The sequence below is a fragment of the Argopecten irradians genome, chromosome 11, assembly GCF_041381155.1.
Source record: "Argopecten irradians isolate NY chromosome 11, Ai_NY, whole genome shotgun sequence".
Lineage (NCBI taxonomy): Eukaryota > Metazoa > Mollusca > Bivalvia > Pectinida > Pectinidae > Argopecten > Argopecten irradians.
In genome coordinates this window covers 43,140,926-43,153,756 of record NC_091144.1, presented here as the reverse complement: position 1 = coordinate 43,153,756, position 12,831 = coordinate 43,140,926, and the positions used below count along the sequence as shown (strand labels likewise).

At 38.5% G+C, this 12,831-nt stretch overlaps 1 pseudogene; it reads left to right on the top strand.

The window, feature by feature from the left end:
• Positions 1-11,582: 11,582 nt before the first annotated feature.
• On the top strand, positions 11,583-12,423 carry LOC138334660 (uncharacterized; annotated as a pseudogene).
• Positions 12,424-12,831: the final 408 nt, after the last annotated feature.

Sequence of the window (12,831 nt, the reverse complement as noted above, 5' to 3'; positions counted from 1 at the left end):
TCCCGAATATACCCATTCAATAAGTGTTTTATTATACCTTTGCTTCATTTTCGCTATGTAAAAAGCATACATGGTGTATACTATTACAGTGACGAAGATGTCATCGTGATTAAATGACGCGTAAAATCAAGAACATTTTATTGGTAATAATATGTTCGTCACCATAATACCCATACCTCTGACTATGTCTGTGTTTTATAATTATAGTTCTGACAAAAAACACAACTGAAATACTGTATTAAATTAATGAAATTTTATTGATATTCAAGAAATGCACAAACAGTAAATAAGATAATCTATATAATATTCCATAACAACAGTCAGTATTTATATGATTCAGTTTATTCTACTTTGTGATATTGATGGTAACATTGCAATTATTGAGATGGAAATTTCCTGGAATATAGCCTGATGTACTCATTGGGATGTTATTGCAGACATTTGTCCTAGTAGCGGCTAGCTCATATGCAGTAATGTCAGCCATTATACTTTCGAATTCGTCGTCTAAAAAGTCGGGAAGCTGGAGGTTGGAAGAGCATGTAGCTAGTTCATTTCCGTTGACAGAGTTGTGTAGTTTTGGAGACTTTGCTGGGACAACATTTTCACTTAGTATGTCCGAAATTTGGCGTTTCTTGTTTTCACTTAGTCTCTCACTATAAGACCTGATAGAGTTTTCCGATTTGTGCCCGCTTATGCCCATGATGTGCCTTGCTTCGACTCCCTTTTGGTCAAGCGTCGTGATACATGTTGCCCGTATACAATGGTTGGTGTATTTAACCTGCATCTTTGCTGAGCCGTGACATGAAATTGTTCAAAGTATTTTTACCTACAGCGCAATTATCATACCACACATCCATGCTCTGATCGACAGTTTTCTTTAGCCTTTGCCAGAAGTTGTCATTGTTAGGATTTAATTTGCTTAGGTATTTCTCAATAGTAGCCACAGGACAATTAGGATTCCCTGAAACATATGAAGAGGAAGGAAAATGAAATGCATTATTTACTTGACTCATACAAATGACAAAAGTCAATGCTAATGAAAAATGAACACGACGTAATTGTAAACGAATTTGGTATTGTTTGTATAAGCTACACCTTTAAATACGCTTTTTCAAATTTGAAATATTAAAACTATCAATAAAATCAACGTTACAGTACCTGGTTGATCATACATGCGTCCCTCCTTGTCATTGTCTCTTAAATCCTCGCCTCGATGGTTTTTTTGTTTGCCGACTGGTGACGGTGACGTATCGTCTCCCTGTAGCATCAGTATTGATGTTGAAATCATTTTTCTGAATATCTCTCAGGTTCTCACGGCCTCTATTACAGAAATAGTATTGTCCGGTTTTGTAATCCCTCCGAGGTATTTGTAGAAAAGATTTCACTTGCGTAAAGCTTCTCCATGTCTTTTGCATCAATTGGAGCTTTGTGTTTCGTATCCCTAATCCCGCCTTTTTTAGGTTCACCAACACCGACTTGAACATTTCATTTGCTTTCTTAAATGCGTCGGTGTTTATAATATCCTCATCGCGCTTCTTTAAAAAGTACTTTTGCAATCCATACCTGATTGTAATCATGGATTTTTAGTGTATCGGGATCCATCAACTTTTTTCAACTCCGCGTAAAACTTTCGAAGAATACCGTTCACATGTTCGCTTGTTTCACCCTCAAGTTCACTGATCGTTCCAAGTGATTTTTCTCGGAGGTAATCCTTCAAGATGTTTACCGCAGTTTTGATAACCTGTTGGGTATTTGCACTGTCTCTTTCGTTTACCAACTTTGTTAGTGTTTCCTCGTCAAAGTTGTCAAATCGTGTTCCGTTTACAGCCATTTTCCCAAACACCAGCCTTGTCGCTTTGCGATGGAACGTCAATGACGTCACATAAACGTCATCTGACGTCATGAAACGTCGTCAGATGACGTCCAATCAAAATCGCTATAGAGGAAAAGTCCGCCAAATTTGAATGCAGGTAAATAGCCTTTTCCCACGGTAAATAGTCCAAATGACTATTTACCGGGGAATAGCTTTTTATGACAGTGAAAATTTTATTAGCATTTCTATTGACTACTTTTTATATAGCGAAAAAGAAGTAAAGGTATAATAATACCAGTTACCTGTTTGAGCAATCAATAAGTTACCCAAATGAGGAATTATGATACATTGTGTTTAGACGAATTGGTGTCGTAGGTCGCGAGTTTGAGGCCCGGATAGGGCACGAGTCAATAAATTGTCAGTTTTTAGCTCACCTGGCCCGAAGGGCCGGTGAGCTTATGTCATGGATCGGCGTCCGTCGTCCGTCGTTCTTCCGTCGTCCGTCCGTCCGTCAACATTTCCTTTAAATCGCTACTAGTCATAGAGTTCTGCATGGATTGTAACCAAATTTGGCCACAAACATCCTTGGGGGAAGGAGAACAGAACTTGTATAAATTTTGGCTCTGACCCCCCGGGGGCAGGAGGGGCGGGACCCAATAGGGAAAATAAATGTAAATCCTATAAAACGCTACTTGTCCTAGAGGTCTGCATGGATTGTAACCAAATTTGGCCACAAACATTCTTGAGGGCAGGGAAACAGAACTTGTATAAATTTTGGCTCTGACCCCCTGGGGGCAGGAGGGGCGGGGCCCAATAGGGTAATAGAGGTAAATCCTATAAATCGCTACTTGTCCTAGAGTTCTGCATGGATTGTAACCAAATTTGGCCACAAACATCCTTGGGGGAAGGGGAACAGAACTTGTATAAATTTTGGCTCTGACCCCCCGGGGCAGGAGGGGCGGGACCCAATAGGGAAAATAAATGTAAATCCTATAAAACGCTACTTGTCCTAGAGGTCTGCATGGATTGTAACCAAATTTGGCCACAAACATCCTTGAGGGCAGGGAAACAGAACTTGTATAAATTTTGGCTCTGACCCCCGGGGCAGGAGGGGCGGGGCCCAATAGGGGTAATAGAGGTAAATCCTATAAATCGCTACTTGTCCTAGAGTTCTGCATGGATTGTAACCAAATTTGGCCACAAACATCCTTGAGGGAGGGAACAGAACTTGTATAAATTTTGGCTCTGACCCCTCCGGGAGCAGGAGGGGCGGGACCCAATAGGGAAAAGAAAGGTAAATCCTATAAAACGCTACTTGTCCTAGAGGTCTGCATGGATTGTAACCAAATTTGGCCACAAACATCCTTGAGGGCAGGGAAACAGAACTTGTATAAATTTTGGCTCTGACCCCCTGGGGGCAGGAGGGGCGGGGCCCAATAGGGGTAATAGAGGTAAATCCTATAAATCGCTACTTGTCCTAGAGTTCTGCATGGATTGTAACCAAATTTGGCCACAAACATCCTTGGCGGAAGGGGAACAGAACTTGTATAAATTTTGGCTCTGACCCCCTGGGGCAGGAGGGGCGGGGCCCAATAGGGGAAATAGAGGTAAATCCTATAAATCGCTACTTGACCTAGAGTTCTGCATGGATTGTAACCAAATTTGGCCACAAACATCCTTGGGTGAAGGGGGACAGAACTTGTATAAATTTTGGCTCTGACCCCCCGGGGGCAGGAGGGGCGGGGCCCAATAGGGGAAATAGAGGTAAATCCTAATAAATCGCTAATAGTCATATAGTTCTGCTTGGATTTTAAACAAATTTGGCCCAGAAACATCCTAGGGGTTAACAGAATTTGTATAAATTTTGGCTTTGACCCTCTGGAGCAGAAAGAGTGGGGCCCAATAGGGGAATTAGAGGTAAATATTCAAATTCCTTCAGAAAAGAAACAATGAACTTGTATTCAGAACATTCCTAGGCATTACAAACCAGGTGAGCGATACAGGCCCTCTGGGCCTCTTGTTGTTAATTTTTTTTGACCAATCACATATCTTGACATGGCAAAATAGTTTGCAAGAACTATCAGAATCATGAACAGTCATTTATCAAAATTTATTTGAACTGGAGTCAAGCATCAATTTGAAAGTGAACACACATATGGGGATGTTTGTCAGAATCCCTCCATATAAATGGTGAGAATAATGATTTGTGTTTTAATCAGTTCGGATAAATTGCATCTTTAAAAAGAGAGAGACAAATAAAAAGATACTGTATACATTTCACAAGATAACAATTTTGAGGGTATGAACAAGTTAGAATAGTGTGTGCAATATGTAGAACTGTTGTTTCTAAAGGAATTTCATCATATAAGCTTTAAGAAAGAATGCATTTATCAATAAAAGTTCTCCATTAATGTTAGAAGTTTAGCAAGAGAAGAAACTGATGTTGAGTCTTGTGGTTAGCCTGATTAACGTCCTATAATAATTAATAATTCGGCTGACCAGTAGCTCTCATGATATGGCAGTACACTAAGACTTTGAAGTGGTGAGGCATAACTCAGAAAACAAGTAGGTAGACTTTAAAATGGTGAGGCATAACTCAAAAAACAGGTAGACAGACTTCAAAGTGTTTAGGCATAACTCAGAAACCAGATAGGCAGACTTTAAAATGGTGAGGTAAAACTCAGAAAACAGGTATACAGTCTTTAAAGTGGTAAGGCATAAAACTAAGAATCCAGGTAGGCAGTCTTTTAAAATGGTAAGGCATACATGAAACTCAGAAAACAGGTAGACAGACTTCAAAGTGTTTAGGCATAACTCAGAAAACAGGTAGGCAGACTTTAAAGTGGTGAGGCTGAATGGCGTAGACAGACTTTGAAGTGGTGAGGCATAACTCGGAAAACAGATAGGCAGGTCTTAAAGAAGTTGATGCATAACTCAGAAAACAGGTAGGTAGACTTTAAAGTGGTAAGGCATAACTAAGAAACCAGGTAGGCAGTCTTTAAAGTGGCGAGGCATAACTAGGTAGGCAGACTTTGAAGTGGTGAAGCATAACTCAGAAAACAGGTAGGTAGCGCTTCATGTTGAATTTGCATCTGTTCAGTTGACATTTATATTGGCTATGAATGCCAACTGAAAGACGTTCAAAGCTTATATTTACATTTAGTTACAATTTTATGATAAAATTCCAAGGGTTTTCGAATTTATAATGAAATAAGCATTCGTTATTGTCATAGATTGAACAGCCTTCTTCCGTGATTGCTGACACGAAAATTGTGACGTCAAAAATGATAATGACGTCATAATAAGCGCTTGAAGTTCATTGCCTATGTGACTGCCAACTACGCTTGGTAAGGTTACATAGAGGGACTGCAATGAAAATGTAAATATAAAGTAGTGAGACATAACTCAGAAAACAGGTAGGCAGGTCTTTTAAGTGGTGAGGCATCATAGTTGTTGTGATTGAGTCTGAGTATACTTGGATGTTGAAAGTAACAAAAGTTTTTAAAAAGATGTAAAATATTGTTTATACCCTAGTATTTGGTGTTTTTTTTCAGAAAATGAAATGTTAGATCATGTTACATTGCTTATCATATTTATTTGCTCTTTCATAAATCTTATAACTTCAAATTTGAAACGATCTGTGTAAATTCCAATAAAATCAAAATGAAATAACTTACAATGCCGAATGTACTTTTATAACAATGATGTGAATATGAAAAATAACTCTTCATCAAAATGTAGAAACACTATATAATGCAATATTACCCTTCCAAATTCCAGTGAAGCATTTCTTTTTGTGAAAATGTTTTTGTAGTTGAGATTATTATACACAAACAATACTTTTATGAGTTGGGTTTGCAAACTGGTTCAGAACCATTTTATATTCCCTTTGATCTTTGAAATCTCCTGTCTTTGTATGTTGAAGGAGAAATAACACTGAATGTGGTTAATTGATCGAATCAGTGACCAGTTCTTTATTGGTGGCAGTCAAGCCTATGGAAGACCAGTGTTATAAAAGGACGAGGAACTGACCAAAGACTTTGTGACCAGTGGTATCGCACTCTGTCTTGACCACCTCAACACCATCAGTGATACCGTCCAAGTGGCCAAACAACTCCAAGGTACACATTCAGACACAGTACCTTATACGTGTCTCAAAAAAGCTTTAATTTTATAATTAATTTATAAATAAATTTAGTTCTACAGCAAATAGTTCAGCAAAAACAAATCGGCCCAAAATATTGGATGATATTTTAGTTTTTCAAACAGTTGTCCTCCAGATGGAGAACATATCTAATTAAATATTATAAGTATAATCCATTTTAAATGTAACAAATCATGTTTCATTTCTGAGAATTACTTTTGTTTTAATTACCAGATTTAGATAATCAAGTCATTGTGTTCACTTGTTATGGAGAAACTGCTGACACCTTCCTGGCTGTTTTTGTAAGTCAATCCAACACTGATCCGCTAGCGACTGTATAGTCGTTAAATTTCACAGGTGTAAAATTTCGCAATTTATTTTTGGGCTTCTTCATTTTTCAATTTAAAATTTAGCTAGTTGTGCCATACAGATTTTGATGCTGATCAGAAAATTAAGATGGCCGCCAGGCAGCCATCTTTGATTTTGGCAGTTGAAGTTTGTTATCGATATTTCTTGAGAACTACTAAAGGGATTTTGTTTCAAACTTCACATGGAGGTTACCCTTGGTCCCTAGTTGTGCCATACAGATTTTGAGACTGATCGGAAAAACAAGATGGCCGCCAGGCAGCCATCTTTGATTTTGGCAGTTGAAGTTTGTTATCGATATTTCTTGAGAACTACTGAAGGAATTTTGTTCAAACTTCACATGGAGGTTACCCTTGGTCCCTGTTTGTGCCATACAGATTTTGAGGCTGAAAGGAAAAACAAGATGGCGGCCATCTTGGATTTTGATAGTTAAGGTTTGATATCCCCATTTCTCATAAAGTGCTGAAGGGATCTTTCTCAAATTTAATATGTAGGTTCCCCTAGGGCCCTTGTTGTGCATATTGCATTTTTTGGACCAAACGGTGAACAAGATGGCCGCCAGACCGCCATCTTGGATTTTGATAGTTAAAGTTTGTTATGGCTATTTCTCAGATTGTACTGAAGGGATCTGTCTGAAATTTCATATGTAGGTTCCCCTAGGGACCTAGTTGTGTATATTGCATTTTGGGACCGATCGGTTAACAAGATGGCCGCCAGGCAGCCATCTTGGATTTTGTTATTCAAAGTTTGTTTTCGCTATTTCTCAGAAAGTACTAAAGGGATCTGTCTCAAAATTCATATGTAGGTTCCCCTGGGGCCCTAGTTGTGCATATTGTGATTTGGGACCGATTGGTCAACAAAATTGCTGCCAGGCAGCCATCTTGGATTTTTATATTCAAAGTTTGTTATCGCTATTTCTCAGAAAGTATTGAATGGATCTTTCCCAAATTTCACATGTATGTTCCCCTAGGGCCCTTGTTGTGCATATTGTGATTTGGGACCGATTGATCAACAAGATGGCCGCCAAGGAGTCATCTTGGATTTTGGCAGTTGAAGTTTGTTATCGATATTTCTTGAGAACTACTAAAGAGATTTTGTTCAAACTTCACATGGAGGTTACCCTTGGTCCCTAGTTGTGCCATACAGATTTTGAGACTGATCGGAAAAACAAGATGGCCGCCAGGCAGCCATCTTTGATTTTGGCAGTTGAAGTTTGTTATCGATATTTCTTGAGAACTACTGAAGGAATTTTGTTCAAACTTCACATGGAGGTTACCCTTGGTCCCTGTTTGTGCCATACAGATTTTGAGGCTGAAAGGAAAAACAATATGGCGGCCATCTTGGATTTTGATAGTTAAGGTTTGATATCCCCATTTCTCAAAGTGCTGAAGGGATCTTTCTCAAATTTAATATGTAGGTTCCCCTAGGGTCCTTGTTGTGCATATTGCATTTTTGGACCAAACGGTGAACAAGATGGCCGCCAGACCGCCATCTTGGATTTTGATAGTTAAAGTTTATTATGGCTATTTCTCAGATTGTACTGAAGGGATCTGTCTGAAATTTCATATGTAGGTTCCCCTAGGGACCTAGTTGTGTATATTGCATTTTGGGACCGATCGGTTAACAAGATGGCCGCCAGGCAGCCATCTTGGATTTTGTTATTCAAAGTTTGTTTTCGCTATTTCTCAGAAAGTACTAAAGGGATCTGTCTCAAAATTCATATGTAGGTTCCCCTGGGGCCCTAGTTGTGCATATTGTGATTTGGGACCGATTGGTCAACAAAATTGCTGCCAGGCAGCCATCTTGGATTTTTATATTCAAAGTTTGTTATCGCTATTTCTCAGAAAGTATTGAATGGATCTTTCCCATATTTCACATGTATGTTCCCCTAGGGCCCTTGTTGTGCATATTGTGATTTGGGACCGATTGATCAACAAGATGGCCGCCAAGGAGTCATCTTGGATTTTGAAAGTTGAAGTTTGTTACCGCTATTTCTCAAAAGGTACTGAAGCGATCTGTCTCAAATTTTATATGTAGTATGTTTGAAAAAGTTTAAAAAGTAGAGAAAGATCCATCATCCTCTGGGATCTCTTGTTACAATTTTATTCGCAGTGATTTATTTTTGTGAATTATCTGTGTAATTATCTTTAAACCTACACAAATATTAGCAACTACACAGTATATAGGTTTTTTATACAGACAGGACTGTTTAAAAATGTCTGAAGCTGCCATAATTAATTTATTCATCCCTTAAATATCCTAATGGGCTAGTATAGCCTTTGATTTAGAAGAGTCTAAATGTGTCTTCAGGGGTGAATGAACTTCGGGAAAAAAGTAGGGTTATTTTATTTTCTGTGCTTAAAAGGAATATTGGGACAGCTTAAATGCAAACCTTCAATTTATTCAAAAGTATACTTTTATTATCCACTTTTGTTAGAATTATCACTTTTACATGAGTTCATTAACCCTTGATGAAAGTAAAAGTTTACATAATACAGATTATTATGGGTAAGATATCAATGAAAAGTATGGCATATTCTTTGATAATAGTATGCAACCTTGACAAATTGATTACACACCAGTAAACAAACAAGTACTTCCTATCGCAAGGGCAGATAACTTTTTGAAATATGTAAATACAAAATAATGGTAGTCTCCATTGTTTAATGTTCTATTGTATACGAAAATATTTCACCATACTTAGTATAATTTTGCATCAATTTGCTAATGTAACCAAAAAAATTGTGTTCATTTTAACTGTGTTGCTGTAATAATCAGTTTTTCCTTCACAAAGGCGGTAGTTGTAAAGTCCCGCTTTATGAAGGTTGGTACGCGGTTAGAGGACAGCGCAACTTAACAGACTCCTACAGGTAGAAGGCATGTTGGAGATGTCCGGACGACTGGCCGCTCAGACGGAGTATCAATTCCCCCACATCTCACCTCCCCCTCTAACCGAGCCAGAGGAAGGCGAGGAGGAAGTCCCGGCTAAAAAGGAAGCAACTCCTCGCAAGAAATGAAAAGATGATGATATTTTATCAGAAGTTTGAAAAACTAATCAGCAATACTATTTGACAGTGTTACAAGTTCCAAAGTATTATCAATAACATGTTAAAGTACTAATTAATATATGTATTATTGTTCATGTTGTATTATATTCTTTTAAATATATAAAAAGATAAATGTTCAAGAAATAAATGAATGTGAAATAAAATTTAAAAAATTTAAAACAATTATCTTTTGTTTCATTTATTTGAATCCTTGCATTATGAATATTTATTTTCCTTGACATAGTATACCCGGTATTGTCATCAAATTTTATTCGTCATTCAAAATTACATATTAATCTCTAATGCTAAATTCCAAAAGTTTTAAAAATGATCCACATTTCGAGTAGTTTTCATAAACAATGCTATTTAAGAAAATCCATGAAACGGTAAATGAAGTCAACTCCAATGAGATCTTTAGTCAAATGTTCGGATCAGATTTCGGACTTTAAAAGTGCCAGTCTGCTACTTCCTGTGGTAAAAATAAATACACATCAAATATAATTTCATTCGTTTGAATGTAATGAATTAGACTGAAATTGTTTTCTCCTATAGCGTAGAGAACCGCCACGTGGCAAGCACGGTCGGTTACGGAAAGTGACGAGTTTTACCGAGTGGCGTGTAGGTACGCGTGTAGGTGACTAGTGCGAGGCACGTGCTTTTTTCATTCAGCGAGACCACGTTGACCGGTTCACACGCTAGTTTACAGGAGATTTTTCTTATCGCGCATTTACTTGAATTTTTTTTTTCACATTGAGGACAATTCAAGCTCCCCGCAACGCTTCTCTTAGTCTTGCGGATATTTGGGACGCAGTTCAAGCACAATGGAAAAATATTTAATGCGATAGACTCTAAATTGTTCGCAAGAACTTGGCGACCTTCGCGAGGAACGTCAAAGGCGCGAGCGGTTATTCTGTGTCGATCACAAGGTGAAAAGACATTTTAAAAGCAAGAGCATTCCTATAAGTGGATGATACCGAGGGCAATAAAAGTTTCAGTAACACCTTTCAAAACTAGAATTCGGGTGAGATTGGATTTTGAACCAGGCTAAGGACTGGGGCCCGTGGAGCAACACTCCAAACATTCGTACGTGACTCCCAGATGAAAATTATATGGTGCCTTCCTTGAAGGACGCCAGATTTCAAGGAGAAACAGGAACCATAATTAAGATAGCAGATGATTTCCAGGCGAAGGCGGAATTGGGAAATAACCGTTAGGAACAATACAAAAAATCTAATCCTATAGCGTAGTAACCTAGCGAGGAATTCGGAAAGAAAAACATACTAGAAGGGCCGGAGAAATAAGGGCAAAACAAAAAGAAGAACATCTAAATGGGCCGTGCTAATAACTAACAGGCCGAAATTGGGTGCGAGCGATAGTCAGCAAGGTCCAATGGCGTGAGGAATCAATGCTAACTGGGTTCCCTCGTTCCAAGCAGCCATGTAAGAGGGCCGAACCGTGCAGGAAACGGTTTGTCTGGTGATAGGACCGCCTAGATATTTTTCTCGACTGGGAACAGAATTGATAATATCGCAACACTAAGGAGGTGCAGCAACTCAGCGGCAGCGGATGCTATTTCCTGTGGGGACCCCCTGTCAGAAACCATTGGAGGTAAGGTGGGGGGATGAGTGACCCCCGTAACAAACACACAGAAGATCGAGACTCACTCGCAGCAGCAGCCAACTCCCCGGACAAAACCACAGTGCTGCAGGGCTCTGCCCATAGTTTGTAAAAAAAGCATAGACAAAACCGCTGTGAGATAACTGATATTTTATATTATCAGATAAACTTTCCGAATTTACGGAGATTTATTACGAATATGAACAGGGGCAAGCCAAGATAATTGTGGGAAAGGTAGACTCAGGAAAACAGTATAAGGTTTTTGGAATATATTGGCAGTAGGGAGTTCATTATTGAGCGTTGAAACTTAGTTACAAAAATTCCGTTTTATTCCACGCCTGGCTTCGATTGTTTTGAAGAACAATGATTCGTCTCTAAAACAAGCAGAGTTTGTGGTATATGCAATTAATGACATTATTAGTTAGATCTTTGATTGTTGAGTGCGAGACGCCTCCGTTTGTTGTAAATCCTCTGACTCAGTTTCTGTCCAAAATTCCGGGAAAAAAATTAAAAAACGGTTAAATATTAGATTTAAGACACGTAAATAAACATATCTGGAAGTCCAGTGTGAAATTTGAAGATATGAGAAACTGCTATGCAATTTGTTACGCAGGGCTGTTATTGTTTCAAATTTGACATCCATTCGGCTTATCATCATATCGAAATATTTGAACCGCATACTAATTTTCTCGGTTTTTCCTTGATTTTCGGAAACAAAGTAAGGTATTTTAAATTCATGGTACTACCTTTCGGGTTGAGTTCAGCTTGTTATATTTACACCAAAGTCACCAGACCACTAGTGAAGAAGTGGCGTAGCGAGGGTAAACAAATACTCATGTACCTAGATGACGGGTTAGGTGTGCATAGTGACGAGAGCGCGTGCGCACTTATGGCGAGTCAGGTCAAGCATGACCTGATAGCTAGCGGTTTTGTACCCAAGCCCGAGAAATCGACTTGGATTCCTGTTAGGAAACTAGTGTTTTTGGGCAACTCCATTGATACTGTTGAAGGCATTTTAAGTATTACACAGCCCAGGCTTGACAAATTGTCTATGTATATAAGTGACGTTTTGGAAGATATACGTATGTGTGGGCGGGTACCTGTACGTAAGGTAGCATCTGTTGTAGGGCAGATTGTGTCAATGTCCTATGTCTTAGGCAACGTAGTGTACATCATGACAAAGAGTTTAAGTGTAGATATATCTGAATCTATATTATGGAACAGTGCTATATCGCTGTCAGATGACAGTGTTGAGCAATTGAATTTTTGGGGAGATAATGTGTTGGATTTGAATGTTAGAAATTTTACAGAAGACTTTGCTTGTCACAACGGTTGTATATAGTGACGCCAGTAACACAGGTTATGGCGGTTACGTTGTAGATACGACGAACGGCACCGCTCACGGCATGTGGTCAGATGCTGAGAAGGAGCAATAAGTTCTACTTGGTGCGGACGGACGGACGAGCTAATAAAATGAAAAATGTCTATGGAGCATTTGCTTTTGACAAAAAAGTTTAAAGAAGTGGTTTACGGATAAACCAAATGTCTGTAACGAATTGTCAATTCTAGTTCGGTATGACGTACCAACGTCCATGTAAGTGATGAAAAAGTGAAAAATAAAAAACTGTCTTCTATTTTGCAAAAATTGTAAATGATCAGAGGGATTTACACCAAGTAAATGAAAATTTTAAATTTTGAAAATGCTCCTTAGAGATACTATTCAACAGGAAAGAGATCATGTCAATATAGATTAGAGACAACCCTGGAGGAGAACAATAATAATATTGAAAAATTACAAATAATTAAAGAAAAACATCAAACACTTAAAAGAGACAATGTGGATC